The sequence below is a fragment of the Peromyscus californicus genome, unplaced genomic scaffold (genome assembly GCF_007827085.1).
Source record: "Peromyscus californicus insignis strain IS unplaced genomic scaffold, ASM782708v3 Scaffold_8__1_contigs__length_139910024, whole genome shotgun sequence".
NCBI lineage: Eukaryota > Metazoa > Chordata > Mammalia > Rodentia > Cricetidae > Peromyscus > Peromyscus californicus.
In genome coordinates, this window is record NW_026294606.1 from 18,371,547 (window position 1) to 18,385,649 (window position 14,103).

Genomic DNA, 14,103 nt, shown 5'->3' on the forward strand with positions numbered 1-14,103 from the left:
GGCGGAGCCGTACAGGACCTGTTTCACTGCAGGGGGATCCAAAACAAGCCCTGTGGAGCCGCAGCTAGAGCTACAGCAGCCGCAGGACACTGTGTCTCTCCCTCTGTCCCCCCTTCCCCACGCAACCCCAGATCCATTTACACTTTACAGTAAGTGGCTATTTTTTTTCCTCCTCTGATTCTTTCTCTCCCCCTCCCCCATCCTCTTCTTCCCCCCCCTCCCCCGATTTAGATTAAAATTATCCCCTCCCTCACCCCAATCCGCTCTCTCCGGAGAGGGGCCAAAGAACATCCAGCATACAACCCCCTCCCCCAGTCTCAATGGGCTGCAAGGAAAACAGCTGGAAGAGGAGCGAAGGAAACCGACGCGTCGTGGTGTGTGTGTGTGTGTGTGTGTGTGTGTGTGTGTGTGTGTGTGTGTGTGTGTTCGCGCGCGCGCGCACGCGTGTGTGTGAGTGTGTGTACATACACCCGTGCCGGGCTCCAGCCTCCCGGCTCGGGACCCCACTCTGGGCGCAGGAGCGGAGGGCAAGGGGAGCAGCCAGGGACCGGGTGGGCGGCCCCCAGGAGAGGGGGGCGCGCCCGGGCGAGGGGCGCGGGTGGGGAGAGCAGCGGCGCCCCGCTTAAGCTGCTGCTGGCCCGGCGGCGGCGAGCGCAAAGAGCCCAGTCCTCCTCCCTCCCGGTGGCGCAGGGGGAGGCGGCAGCGGCTGAGGGTCGCGCTGCCCTCTTCGCTCTTGCAAATTCTCTCTCCCGGGAGGGGGCAGTGAGCGCCGCGGGGGCTCGTGGGAGGGCCGGGCTTCCCCGCCTGGGGTCGCCTAGCTTGAGAGAAGCGACCCCAAGACTGGGGTCTCCCCGCCCAGGCCAGCCTTTTAGGGCCGGGGACTTTGCGCACGGCCTGGGGAAGCGGAGAGGTGGCGGCGCAGGGGGCAGGGGCGCGCCGGCTATCGGAGCGCAGCCGGAGTGGCGGCGGGGACAGGCCCTGGCTGCAGCCGCCACCGCCGCCCTGTTGGTGCGGTCGCTTCCTGATCCAGAGCAGCCGCCGCCGCTGCCGGAGCCGGGAGCCCGCGAGCGCCCCGGCCCGGCCCGGCGTCCCCGCCGGAGCCCGAGGCAGCAGCGGAGGAGCTGCGGGCTCTGCCCTGCGCCGGGACTGCTCGGCTGCGCGGCGGCAGGGAGGGTGAATGAAGATGGGAGGAGGGGAAGGAGGAGGCGGCGGCGGAGGAGGCGCTGCGGGGATTGGGATGCGCCCCGGAGCCCCGCGGCTCGTTCACTCGGGGGCCCGAGACGCCGCCACTGCTGGGGCTGCCGCCGCCGCCGCCGCCGCCGCCGCCTCCTACGTGGTTGCAGCGGAGCGCGCAGGCCGGTCCCGCAGGGGGCAGGGAAGGGGCCGGACGGGCGGAGCGAGAGGTGAGGCGGGGTCGGAGAGGAGGGAGTGAGTGCATGTGAGTGTGTAGGTGCGTGTGTGTGCGTGTGTTCTCGCTCCGGGCGGGGGCCAGGGCCTTCGCGATGGGGATGGGGCTCCACGGTGGTCCTTTGGCTGACTCTGCAGCGCCTCGACCTCTCGTTAGCCACCTCCTTCAACTCTGTGGCTTGTGCGCTTTCATTTTATTTCAGACCACGTAGAGAGCTGACTGGAATCGGTGAAACAATTCAGGTTTTCTAGGGAGACTGAGCAAGGACCTTAGTGGTGGGGGGTGGAAGTAGGATGGTGATCTAGACTCCGCCAAAAAACAAAAAAAAATCAAAAATCAGGGTGTTAAGACTGTGGAGTTCAGTTGGATCCCATAGCTGTCTTGTTTTGCTTTCTTTCTGTATAATCCTACAGATAAGAGGGTAATATAAATACTTGGGAAGGTTGGGAAATTGCTGAAGAGTAGTAAGGGCGGAAAAAAAAAAAGCCAGTCGGAAGCTGGTTATATAATGCGCTATGTGGCTAACAAGAAAGGCAAGCTATTTTTATTTTGTTTACCGTATGTTGTGCAGTAGGAACTCCTCCAAACTGGTTCTGTCCCCAAAGAGATTTCTTAGCTCCTCAGAGAGCCACAGGATACAATTAGTAAAATTAGAAGACCCCACATCACCTACAGAATAAAAAGTAATGCCTTAGTAGAGTTCTCACCTCATCTCCTGCCTAGCATGCAGGGGAATGTGTGTGTGTGTGTGTGTGTGTGTGTGTGTGTGTGTGTGTGTGTGTGTGTGTGTGTATGCAATGTTTCCCTTAGCAATCTAGTAGTCTCATCTCAGTGACATTTCTGTTTTATAATGCAAGCTCTTCTTAATATTTAAACATCATTGCTATAGATCGTACACAACAAGGTCGTTACATGCTGCTTATTTTTAGGCACAGCTGGTTACTTTTTCAATAGTGTTTCCTAAGCTATTTCTGTGTGGCTTTTTGAAGAGCCCTACTGTTCTTAGAAGCCCTAGTTAAGCCCACCCTCTGGTTTCGTGATGATGGGTGGGTAGCTAAGATAGTTCGATAGCTGAGAATTTATTTTTATTTTACTTTGAATGAAGCTTATGCCAGCGGAAGCTAGAGATAGCCACCAAGGAGAAGAAAAACATGCGCACGAACTCTTGGAAAGGGATTGCACCATAACAGTTTAGCTGTGGCATTTAATCTCCTCTGATTGCCCTCTAACTGGCCATGCATCAGTCAATATTTTCGCAGCTTTGCAAATAAATGGGCTTGAATGCTACCTTCCACATAAAGCCTCCTGCTTGTCTGCCTCTCTCATCATACAGATACTGTCGGTGGTGTTAGTTTTCTGTACACTTACTCCGGCCCTGATCACTCATGTAATTAGATCAGGCTGCCATGGCAACAGACAGTGTTCCTCGGTCCATTCAGGTGGGTTGGCCTGAACTACTTGAAGTGTTTTATGCACAGTATTTGAGCTGCCCCGAACCAGAGAGGAGAGACTTCACCATTTCAATGGCATCTTCTCTCAGTTGTTTGAACAGGAGATACTGAATGAGGCTTCTAGCTACTCAGCTTTTCTAAAGGAAACCAACACACTGTTCCTACTGGGTACAATATGTAAATGCATCTCCCCAGACAGTGAAGGGAGCCTGACAGCCCTGCTGGTGTTTATTGTGAGCAGATCAACAAGTATTTGATACTTGCTAGAGACCTTTCAGAGCTGACTAAAGCAACATTTCTTTTGCAGTCTAGAGCCTTTGGCCTTGCAGGCACTTAACCCTTTCAAGTGAGAGGAGAGCACACCCATGCTTTAGAATCGAAATTGCTGACAATGCTGCCTGGCTTTCTAGGTAGCTTCCTAAGAGGAGGTGGCTTCTCTGGAAAGCGTATTTCCCACTGTTACATTTTAAATCCTGACAGCCCACATTATAAAAAGGGATATTGATAGTAGGCAGGCATTCTGAATGTTACTTTTCTTCATTTGGATCTTTTGCTCCTGATCTTTGATGATCTTCAGGAGTAATTAAAGATATATTTGCAGTTAAGTTAGAGATGCTACAAGCCAGTATCATGCCTGGAACTTTGCACAGTAAACTGTGTGTATCGTACTTTAGGATACAATTTAAGAAACATTTAGAGAGCTGCAGACCAGTGTTGGCATCCCAGTACCGCCTTAAGCCTGGTAAGGCCAGAAAAATTATATTATGACTGAAAAGATAACAGAAAAGTAGCTTTAGTTGCTGGAGTCTGGCACCTTTCAGACGGCCCAAACGAAGGGGAATGTTTTAGTAACTTTGAGTGTGTCATGATTTAGTTGTGACCTTGCCAGTCAGTTTATAGTTTTAAGGCCAAGTAGCTAAATCGGTTAAAATAGAAGAAAGAAAGAAGAAGAAAGAAAGACACACAGAGAGAACCTCCCCAACACACACACACACACACACACACACACACACACACACACACACACACACACCTCCCACCTTTCCAGGGCCAAGACGGGAATAATTGCTCAATTCTCCTCATAGGGGTTTTATGAGTTTCCCCTGGTTACGGAGTTTATGTGGTTGCTACATTATTGTGGCCTGGTCCAGTGAGGCATCAGTGTGGTTAAAATGAGCTATTATTTCTGAGAGGTAAATTCATGTGAAGCCAGAGTCTAAAATAGAGGACAGAGGTTTTAAGTTTTACACATGCCTTGGAGGCCCTCGAAGCTATTTGCAACAGAAAATGGCTTTACTTGCAATTAAATGTGTGCGTGTGTTGTTCAGTGTACAAATGAATGCTTGCTAAAATAAATATGGGAAGTGTCTGTACTTGATTGAGAACTGGACACCCCCCCCCCCCCCCCGCCACTTTCGTTTTAAGAGGGTTTGGACAGCAGTGATATTTTGTTAGAAATAGCGTGGAGAGACTTCAGGCCTCTCAGTTGGCTTTGAGAGAACGATTAAAGAAAAACTCCTGAGCCATCAGATTACAGATCAAATAGCTGCAGATGGTCAGAAGTTTCCATTGCCTAGAGTCCCAGGACCCTCCAGTGTGAAGAGATTACTAAAACGATGATCAACACTCCTATGGCTCCTAGGGTTTCTTGTCATTAGAGAGTTCAAGGATTCACATTCCTTTTGTATAATGTGACCTTGTTTTCTCTCCCATCCTGAAATGTCAAGAGGATTTTGCTCCTGCATATACCTTGAACGACAGCTTCCACTGACTAATAGACTGTGCCAGTTTGCTAGGCTTCCCATTAGGAGTTAGTCAATAAATATACTTTGCTAAAAGCCAGAGCTCACGTAAGCAGTTGAATGTAGGAGTCAATGTTGATTTCTTGGAACTGTAGTCATCTGAAGGCAACACGTAATTTAGACTCCAGAAAAGCTTAAATACTCGCATGTGAAAAGAGCCTTCTCTTTTCAGTCTGTCATTTTTAGGGGTTGACTGACTTCCTGGGCTCTGTATTTTCAGAGTAGCACGCAAGTCTGAATGATTGGCTTCTAAGAGAGTTAGGTTTGTGTAACTTAATTGCTTCAAAGAACAGATTTCGATCCTCTTGGTCATACTTCCAACCTGAGAATAGAAGCGGCCCTTCTTATTTTGCTAAATGTTTGTGAAAAACAACCAATTGTGCCGATGGCAGTAGAGGCCACAATTTCTGCCTAAGGACTAACATATAGCTTTCCTTTTGTTTGTTGTTTAAGATTTGAATTTCTGAGTCATCAGCAATCCTATTTTGGTTGCATTGAATTTAGTTTAGTAAAATAAATTTACACGTTCCAATTTTCTGTGAGCAGTACGACGACGACGATGATGCCTATATAGGATGCTAGCTTTACATAAGTGAAAAAAATATTGGCTGAAAGAGTTAGAATTGGATTGAGGCTTTTTAAAAAAATAAATACTTAAAAATTACAGAAGAAAAGGAATGCTATGTGGTAATTTATCTTTATTTGTGGAAATGACATTTTTTATTTTCCTTTCCCAATTTTATCTATAAGCATTTTTGACTTTAATCGGTGCAATGGCATATTTTATAGTCCTTATAAACCTGAACCCTTTAGGATAATTTACTATAAATGCTTATGCTCCCTGTTACTACTATCCCACATGAACTAAAACATGATTAGAACTATTGTAGACAAAGCAACTCACGGTCCCCTTTGTTTGGCATATTTGATGTTAGCAGACGTGTTTCATTGATTTTTCTGTAACTCTTAATGCATACCATTTGTGGGGTAATGAAAATGCAATGATAATTGCCGTCATGTGGCAAAATTGTATTCGACTTGAAAACCCCTTTTCAGAAAACTCATGGCGTAATAAGACCCAGGGCTTGGAGGATAGGTATTCCCCTGGTTGCAGGGCATCATTGCGTCTCAGAAGGACTCATCCTGCTGCTGCTGAAGTGGCCTTTAAGCGTGACAGGTTTAGAGTGATGTATTTATCAGATATTTTTAGTGGTGATTACAGCTGCCAACCTGTAAGCATGTATGCTTCTTGCAGAAAGAGAAGGAATTTTCTTGCCACCGTAGATGGCAAACTTTCTTTCTTCGTGCCCTTGGCCCTGCGCCTGATCCTGTGTTACCTCTTGGTGTTTGTATACCATCACATTTTTAGTTATTTAGGCCATCTTGCTTTGTAATCTTCCACCATTAGTAGTATTGTGTTTCTCTGACACGTGCTTTTGAAATACTAAAGATTCCAATTTTAGTGTGTCATTGTATACAAATGTTCCATCATTTACTGTCTTGCTTATTGTTTGTATGTTTTTACAGTGAGTTCATGTGGCCTTGACTTTATTGTCGTGTTTCTTTCCTTTGATGGGATACACAAGTAAATAACTCTTTATTACTCTGGCTAGGGACAAATGCTTTTTGAAAGAAGGAAGCATGCCAGTGCTAGAGTAAATTAATATTTGACAGCATTTGCATCATATTTGACTGTTCTGTGCACCTCAGCAGAGTGGGAGGAGACTGCAGTTTGGACTCTAGCAAGCCTTATCTGCCGCCGAGTGATGTGTAAACAGGGCCCTGTGGACACACAAATCCATATACAAGCAAACCCAAGTCCCCAGTACCTGCAGCTTCTGGGAAAGTGATTATTAAGTATTTTGAGCTTCTTCTGAAATGTTACCAGATAAAAATCAAGACTTCCCTTGTCCTTAAAATAAATGCTGCGCTAAGATGAAACAGAATTTGGTGAACTCCTGTTGAACTCAGTCGCTGTTTGTACCCACAGCCTTCTCCATGGTGGAAGGATGGTGTCTTATTTTCTTTTTGTAAGAACATTATATTAGTCCACTTCAGCTTTTCTCCCTGTACACAGATTATACAAGGAAATGGAAGACTGTTAAAAACTTCTTTTGCAGAGCAGTCCCGGGCACGTAATAGATGCTTTGATAAATTGGTGGTGAATGGATTCGTTAGAAGGAAGGATACTCTGGCTACTATTCATTACTTTGCAAAGTGCTGGAAAGAAGTGGAAGTTATTTTCCTTTCCAGCTGGGCTGTGCTCTTAAAAATAGCGAGTGTGTATGGTTGAAAATAATTATGACTACTGAAATAAGTTGCCATGTACCCAAGGATAATTGGCTTCCTTACCTGTTTACAGATTACTCACATTGGAGATCATATTCATAGTTCCAGAATAGTTTCTTTCTGACACCCAATATAATTCTGGGCCTTCTCCTTCCTACTGTTACCTGGCGTGAGCTTAGGAAATCCAGACTAAATTTAAAATCAGCCTAAACAACACACGCAGTGCAGCTCCAGCAATCTGACTGAAAACCAGTTCAGCATTCACTTAGTTGAGGGGATTTTATATTTTTTTAAATCCCAACAGCGTGGCTTGTTCTTTTGGTTTAATCTAGTTAATTGGATATCCCCAGCATTTAAGTATATAATTTTAATGGTTAAGGCTAAAAAGTATGCTAGAGGATCAAGTTCTCTACTTCTGTTTCTGTGCACACATTGTAATTCACAAAATTATCTCACAAGCACCAAGATCCAGGAAGATTCATTCATTTCTTCTTTCATTTATCCATTCACGAATTCATCACATAGTAGGTAACTTTGATTCACTATTGGGGTAAAATGAAAGTGAAGACAATGCCTGTTCAATAACTAAATGATTTGGGCTGGGCACGTACCTCAGTTGGTAAGAGTGCTTGTCTACACTGCACAAAGCTGTCAGCTGGATGCCATAGATTGCATAAACTGGACCTGGTGGCACATGCCTGTATTCCCAGTACTTGTGAGTTGGAGGCAGGAAGATCTGAAGTTCAGGGTCATCCTCAGCTACATAGCAAGTTTGGGATCAGCCTGGGTTACCTGAGACTTTTCTCAAAATGCAACCTTACTTCCCCCTGCCTTTGATTTTCCACTCACCTGGACTAGCATGCTAATAGTGGTGTTCTGTCATGATCGTCTTTCAGGTTGCATGTGGCTAGATAATGTATACTTGATTAAAAGTAGGCTTTTGGCCCAATTGCTATTCTGTCCATGCCCATTTCTACCTGATGCTATTTGTGATGACTGGCATGCTTATTTATTGAGGAAAGCGACAGTGACTGTTGCAAACACAGAGACCAAGGTTTTCATTTGGCTGAAGAGATGGCCTAGATTTCATGTGTTGGCTCCCCTGAGCCCCGTGGAATAAAACCAGACCTGCCTTGAGCTGGCTGCTCTCTGTGCAACTCTTTTGGAACAAAATTCAAAATTTTGTGTTTTAAGACTTGTATTTCAGTGCCTACACCTCAAGGTAGACCTCTTTTTAAAGCCGATTATTCTTTTTTGTTTCTCTTGTTCGTTTTTGGGTCTTTCATCTTGGATTTCTTCTCCTGCACTTTCTGGACCTCTGTAGAAGCACCAAGTCACCAGGGTGGTCCGTTCAAGCCGCAGATCTGTCTGTCGTCTTTGTCCAGCAGTCTCCTCTTCTCCTCCCTCGGTAGGGAACTGCCTCACATGTCAGGTGAGAGTTTTATGATGTTTTTTATCTGAGCATAAGTCTGCCTTGGGATGGTTGCTCACCAGCCCTGAACTCTGTTAACGGTGAAATAGAGTTTTCTTCACAAGTATGGTGTATGGGAAATTGCCCACTGTGTGTGTGTGTGTGTGTGTGTGTGTGTGTGTGTGTGTGTGTGTGTGTAAAACTTGGATGAAAGCATCTGTGGTTGTGGTCTATTTGGTTCATGAGGAAATCTGCATTGAATTGGTAATGATTGCTGTCTGGGGCTTGTGCCTGATTATTTTCCCTGTCACTTTTCCTGAAGTCAGTTAAGAACACTAAGCTGCCATCTCCCCTGAGTCTCGGTTCTCCCATCTTAGGTTCTTACTGTGGTATGATACGTTTGCAAGGAAACAGAGAACTGTTTGTTGGGTCAGTGGCAGCCAGGAGTTGTTGAATCTTGAGTCTCTTTGTGTCTGTTTGGATTTTACAACTTCCTGATTTCCTCACATACAGTAAATTTTTCTGGCCGAGAGAGTCTCGAAACAGTGTGTAAGCAAGGACTGTTGACTCATGGTTCTCTCTTAAAAAGCAGACAGAAGGCCAGTGCCCTTCTGTGAAATCTGGAGAGAATGGAATTCGGCTAGGACGTGGGGCTGGAAGGGCTTGTGGACACTATTGTACATAACCAAGGGGGGCGGTTGTGAAATAGAAAATAGAAGATCGATTTCCAGCTGCCTTGTGAGTAGTTCTGCTTGAAGCCGTGAGGCCAGGCAACATCAGAAGTTCCAAAGGATGGCTGGGCAACAGACTCACTCAGAGAGTTTCAAACAGAATTTGGGGCTCCACCCTAGACCTCCTGAATCAGAATGTTCCCCGCTGGTCTCCTGGAATGAAGGAAGTGTTTCTGGAACTTTCCTGTTTCCTTTCTTGGTAAGAAGCAGAAGGCGCTTTTACCAAACCACATACCCCAAATCGAGGACATCAAAATCCATTCATCAAGAGGTAGATACTGGCTTTACCAAAAGTGTTCATTTAAAAAATGACCCAGTGGAGCCGGGCCTGGTGGCTCATGTCTGTAATCATAGCACTTGATAGGGAGACTGAGGTAGGAGGAGTGCCCAGAGTTTGAGGCTGACTTCAGCTGTGTAGTGAGTTCCAGAATAGCTCGGGGTACAGCCTGAGACCCTTCTCAAAAAGCAAAACAAAATAAAACTCCCAAGCAAATTCTCCAGTTTTCTGTGTTTACACCTCAGAACCAGTTTATTTTAAGCTAAGTACAAACTCCATGGCCTCTGCGATCACAGCCCGAAGCTCTGACACTAGTCAGAGTATCTGGACTTCAAATTTCAAGATGTCTACTCTGATTATGCACATGCCTCTATCCTGTTCATGCCTCAGTTTCTTCTTGAAAGATGGGGATAACAGAAGGCTACTGTGAGGATGGAATGAAATAAAAATGCGTGTGTGTGGCTTGAATGTGCCTAGCATATGGCTTGTGACCTATTCACATAAGCTATCATTGTTAGCACATGTCTTATCTCTAGACAGTGGGATTGCAATGGTCTTGTTTTTCCATGGCCGCTCCTGAACCATACATGACTGGGAACAAGTAAATATACCTAGACCTTGGCCTTTGGACCAACCCTGTAGGCATTTGTGGCTCTACATAGCCAATAGGGGTTCTATTTATTTTTCTGAATTTTAAATTCTGAATGTATGCTAACTGATAGAATGCCTATTTTTTTTGGAATTGCAGTAAGATAAACTGATGAATACCATGCATACGTGGAATTATTTGTAGTTTGAATTAAAAAAAAAAAACCCAAGGCCTGACTAACAATTATGTTTAAGCCTTAGAAAGAGTAGCTGAAAGTCTGGGAATATAGCTCAATTTGTGAACACTTGCCTAGCATGTGTGAAACCCTGGGTTCAATTCCCAAGACAGACAAACAGACAGACAGAAAGAATCTAAGAGGCCTCTGTCGGGCAAAGTAGAGAATGGAGGGAGTTGCCACGCCACAGCATTGGATTCTTTTGAATTATGCAAATGGCTTCTTTCTGTTTTATTGGCTGTGGATTTGAGAGGCTCTGTTCAAATGGACGTAGAATGATGTCTGGCTATTGTAAGGGCAAGCCTCTTCAGATCTGCAGGGGTCTGCTAATGGGCAGGGTGGGGTGTCATACTGTTGCTCTCCCTCTTCAGGGGGAACCCGTTTAATACGTGTATTTTGCCAGGCAGATAAACCTCACATTGACCTTTTAGGAGGTATGGTTCAGGTGCATGTGGGGGTGAGGTGTTCTTTTCTTTTTAAAACCTGTGGTATTTGAAGAGAGTCGTTATCTATAACAAAATAATCTCAAGAATTTTCTTGCGAATGAGACAGGCTGCCAGGAGTCTTATCTTGGGCAGCATGGCCTGCTTATTGAGATTCGGGGGTTTCTAGCCTCATAACCAAGTCGTGATCTTGTTGACGAAATAGTGCAGTGTCATCTTGAACATTCGGCCCTTGACATTTTCTGTGATTGCATAGAAAAAAAAGTATATGCATTATCTAAGCATTTTGCATACATAATGGCCTCATTATGGTCCTCACAATTGATGACTGTATGTGGGCAGGGAGAGAGTATCATGTTGTACTCTGATACATTCAAGTTATTCTTTTAAATGAAAGTCTGGGTTATTATTTCTGGCTCTTGTTATTTTATAAATATGATGCAGCTAAGCAAGTTATGACCTAACTTATTCACAGTTACTATCTATGTAAAGAAGTGATTCATTCATACACTCCTTGTGTATTTTTTTTTTTAACTACTTCATGGTGCTGTGGACAAGAAAGTGAGTAAGAGCTACCGGAGATTATATATTCTTCGTGACCAGGCATGAGAAAGAAGGAGTGCACCGAATTAGCTAACCAAGCTGAAAGGGTTGGGTTGTACTTACTAAGGGGTACATTCTGACCCGGAAGGAATTCAAAAGGGTGGTGGGAGTTCAGGAAAGGCTGTAGGAGGAGGATCATGTGATTGGGTCTCGGAAGGCTGGATTGCACTTCTGTGGGAAGAGATGGAGGGAGGCAGAGGAAAGTCTTGCAAGTGGCTGGAACAACAAGCAAATGCTTGCTTGTATGTAGAATGTAGGCTGGGCAACTGTGGCTGAAGCTGGGGGTACTTCTGAGTTTCCAAGGTCGAGGAGACTGGCAGGGGTATGGGAATAGCTAAGAAGTCGGTCCGAAGAGCAGTTTGGAAGTGCCGCTGACAGAAAAAGGTTTTTGAATTTGGCCTTTGGGGTCTTGTGCTTGGCAAAGGGGTGGACACACAAAAGGCGTGACTAAGGACACAGGAGCTGGTGTGGAATGCATAGGGTGAAGGTAAGAGGCCGTGAGAAGGGGAGCTGGAGTGTTGGCATGGCACAGCCTTTGTTTGCCAATTCTTCAAAAGCTGGGGTGGCAGGAGGGCTCGGCTTGATGCAGGGGTGGATCGGTGGATCATGGAGGGATCGGGTTGATGCAAGGGAGGGTCCTGGAGAGAGACTCTTCTGTTAGAGCTCCGGAACCCTAGAAAGTCTGTGTTCAGCTGAATGCCATGAAATCTTGTTGAAACAGTTATTCCTTTATAAAATAGGAACTTGAGCTAATTTTAGCTAGCTCTAATATGCGTGTGTATGAAAACGAAGGGCGCTTTTGACACTCAGCCCATGCCGTGTCGCTTTTCCACCTAAAACAAATGCCTCTTTTACTTCCCTCTAAGCGGTTTGCTGAAGACTTTTGATGGTGCCCCTGTCCCTATTAATAACAATTCTAGCATTTCTTTGATGTTTTCTACTGTTGATTGAGTCTTCTCATGTGACAGGCGTGAATCTTATTGTGTCAGCCACTTAACAGCTTAGCCATTGTTCATTTGTGGCAATTCAGTTACTGTACTTTTGATAAATCATATTAGTATGGGTGTACTTCATAACTTTAGAAGATTTCCTGGAGACTTTCTATCGGTTCTTTGAATGTGAGAAAAAATACACACACACACACACACACACACACAAAGAGATAGGCATGGATCTTTATGTATGAAAATCCTAAGATGCCAGACATAGCCCTTTAACAAATTGGCTTTTCACTTAATACCCTATAGAAGATAAAGAAATTTGGAATTGAGCTGAGCACGGTTGTATATTCCTGTAGGCCTAGCACTTGGGAGCAGAAGCAGGCAGGTCAGGAGTTCAAGGCCAGTCTCAGCTACATAATCAGTTTGAGCAAGCTTGGGCTACTTGAGATCCTGTTGAAAAAAAATATCAGTGTTAAGCCTTAGTTCTGGGGAGAAAGCTAGCTTAAGAGTCCATGGCACACAGTGCAGGGGACCAGTGGAAGTTGTCTTGGTGTTAATGAGCAACCTGTTTACATGAAATTAGGAAAAACCTGAGGATTGTTTCAAGTTTTTATTTTGGCGGGTTTTTTTTTTTTTTTGTCTGAGTTACTTACATGAACTCTTTGTATTGCCCTCAAGTGGCTAAGAATGAAAATATTAAATACATAAATAGTAATATTAAAAACGTGAAGTTCTGTGCATGTATGTCTGTGTGTGTTTGGGTGTACACGTATGTTTGTGAGGTATGGAGGATAGATGTCAAACTCAGATGTCCTTCCTCACATGTCATTGTTCATTGCAACAGGGACTCTCACTGATCAGTGAGGCTGTCTGGTCAGCAAGCCCCAGGAACCCTTCTGTTGGGGCTTTTCCACCTTTCGGGAGCATCCAGGGTGGAGGAGGAGGCCCTCTAATGGAAAACAGTGATAAGTAGTTTACAGTTGCCGTTTTGAACACGAAGTCATTTAATTTTCATTACACTCATATGTGGTAGACGCTGTGGTTATATCTATGCCCTGGATGTAGAAACTATGGCACAACAGTGGGTAAGTGCCCACTTTTGCCAGGAGTTAAGTTAGCTTGAACTCCTTCTTGGCTCTGAATCACCCTCAAGCCCTGAGTCCTTTCTATGTTAAGAAGCTCACACTTAGATATGGAAGGCACAGTGTATTCTCAGAAACCAGTATCAGGGACCGTTCTGAGGCCCCATTTCCACACCTGCCCATTTGATCAGAGAGACTCCTGTGAGCTTCTGATTCAGGCTGTCTTTGTAACATTTCTTCCTTTTCTTCCCCATGTGGCCCTGAGATTCCTACGCACTTTCGATAATTATTAATTGAAGAAAACGATGACAGTGGCACTCTGCTTATCTGCTTTGGGGGACTGGCTTAAGTCAGCTCCAGATGTTCAACGCCGAGTTCCAGGGAGCTGCTGAACTTTTGACTCCTGAGAGCTTCACTGGGTCATTGCTTAGCTTCCACGACTTGGCAGATAGGAGCGATTTAGCTGTCCAGTGTGATAGGTGGTTGAGCGTCACTCGGGGCACACTCTAAGAACAAAACATGCGGCCAGAGGCAGTCAGCTGTGGCCAGGTGGCCACACAGGAGTGCAGGGCTCACGGCCCATGGTTCTATTGTCTTTCCTGGCTTCGCCTGTGCTCTCCATCAGCCAGTGACTCTTAGCTAGTTTGTGTCCAGGTGATGTGTAGGCAGCCTGAGTGTCTTTTGGATGTTGGGTGAAATTTACGGGGGATTTTTTTTTTTTTTAATCTGCAGTGGCAATGCCACTCCCTTTACAAACATGCATGAAGGAAATGACTTGAGATTGACTGCTGACGAGCTTGGCTGGCAGCTCCAGCCTCCGTCACAGCTGTAATCGTGCACC

The 14,103-nt window shown here is 45.4% G+C and overlaps 1 protein-coding gene across 6 annotated transcripts in view; it reads left to right on the forward strand.

Annotated features, from left to right (window-relative positions):
- Position 1: 1 nt before the first annotated feature.
- Atxn1 (ataxin 1) overlaps positions 2-14,103 on the forward strand; it is a 412,390-nt gene continuing 398,288 nt past the window's right edge. For 3 of the 6 annotated variants that reach the window (XM_052727354.1, XM_052727356.1, XM_052727359.1), the window contains exons 1-2: positions 2-149; positions 8,275-8,382. The gene's annotated coding sequence lies outside the window, so the exon portion shown is untranslated. Of the gene's footprint in view, positions 150-1,291; positions 1,404-8,274; positions 8,383-11,434; positions 11,727-14,103 lie in introns of those variants that run through there. The other 3 variants (XM_052727355.1, XM_052727357.1, XM_052727358.1) reach the window with 3 other exon arrangements.